Here is a 1,635-nt window from a genome sequence, read left to right on the forward strand (position 1 = left end):
AACCAACCAAATACAATATTTTCTTTTACTTCTATATATTTACTTATTGGGTTCACTTAGCTTTTTTGGCTGTGTGTATGTAAATATGTGTGTATTTTAAAAACTATTTACGGAGCTGAAAGTACATAACATACAAGTGAGTTTCGGCTGGTCAGTTTTATACCTTGCTCCCTAATCTGTGCATAGCAATTTTCTTTTCTCTATTTTAAGGTTTTTTGACATCCTCTATTTTGTTTTAAGCTTATAAAGATGATGCCACTAACTCATGGACTGATTATATATAAGCAAATTGTTTTATTTAATGGGAATTGTCTTGACGTGGAAGAACAAGTAGAACTTGCATGGCGTGTTTTGTTTTTTTTTATATAAAGCCCATCCTTTACTACTCAGTTCATCATGGCTTTTCTGGACTGGAGGTGGACAGAATGGCATGTGTGTGCTTACATTTTCCTAGGAAATGTCACGCACCTAGTTTATTTCCTTTGGCCTGTCTCCTTTAGTTCATTTTCACTTGGTTTGCTTTTTGTTTTCATTTTGGGGGATTTTGTTTGTTTCCCCTCTTCCCTTGAGAGGAAAATGTCACTTTCATCTTAATCTTTTATGCTGGGGACCCTGCAGTGCTCTTGAACTTCAGGGTTCTGGAACCAAACTGAAGCTTCACAGTGGAAACAGCATCAACCAGACAGTTCTGCCCTGAGAACATGCCAAGCCGTTTCCAAGAAGGCCCCTCTCGTAGTTAGAAGAAAAACTTGATTATGTGAAAGGATACCTTTCTCTGTCAGTGCCCCTCCCCCGTCCCCATCCAGCCCTTCCTTTAGGAAAGGGAGGAGTACAGTATATGGCTGGCTGTTTGTCTTGTGGGAGTGACAGGTGAAAGCAGGAAAGGAGGTTAGTATGACCTGTTCACCCACTTTTATTTTTTTTTTCCCCATAGCTAGTTATTTCTTCTTTTTAGCAAGAAAATAATGCCTCAGTGGGTAAAAGAGCCAACAAAAAAAAAAAAAAAAAAAAAAGAGGAAGTGGAAATAAAGTCATTGATAATGAAAAGAGGGATTGGTAAGAAATCATAAAATGTTTGCCTGGATATTGTCTTTTTTCTGGAGAGTTTGGAGGAATGGTCCTGAGTGACCCAATCTTTCTGTCTGAAAACATACTAGCTGGCTGTCAATGAGGTGAGCAGGCAAGGTGGGATCACTCACACCAGCCTCTCACAGCAGCACTTCTGCCATCTCCTGTGAAATCTACCACACCCAACAAGACATGCTTAGTGAATGGGGTGAAGGCTGGGAAAATTCTGTGTCTGAGAGTTACTCTGAACAGCCAGTCCTGCTCTGGTGAAAATGACTGACGCTTGGTTGGCCACAGTGGCTCACAGCTGTAATGCCAGCACTTTGGGAATCTGAGGCGGGCGGATCACAAGGTCAGGAGTTCGAGACCAGCCTGGCCAACATGGTGAAAAGTTGTCTCTACTAAAAATGCAAAAAATTAGCCTGGCCTGGTGGTGCGCACCTGTAATCTGAGCTACTCAGGAGGCTGAGGCAGGAGAATTGCTTGAACTTGGGAGGCAGAAGTTGCAGTGAGCCCAGATCGTGCCACTGCACTCCACCCTGGGCGACAGAACAAGACTGTCTTAGA

Source organism: Theropithecus gelada, chromosome 4 (genome assembly GCF_003255815.1).
Source record: "Theropithecus gelada isolate Dixy chromosome 4, Tgel_1.0, whole genome shotgun sequence".
NCBI classification, from domain to species: domain Eukaryota; kingdom Metazoa; phylum Chordata; class Mammalia; order Primates; family Cercopithecidae; genus Theropithecus; species Theropithecus gelada.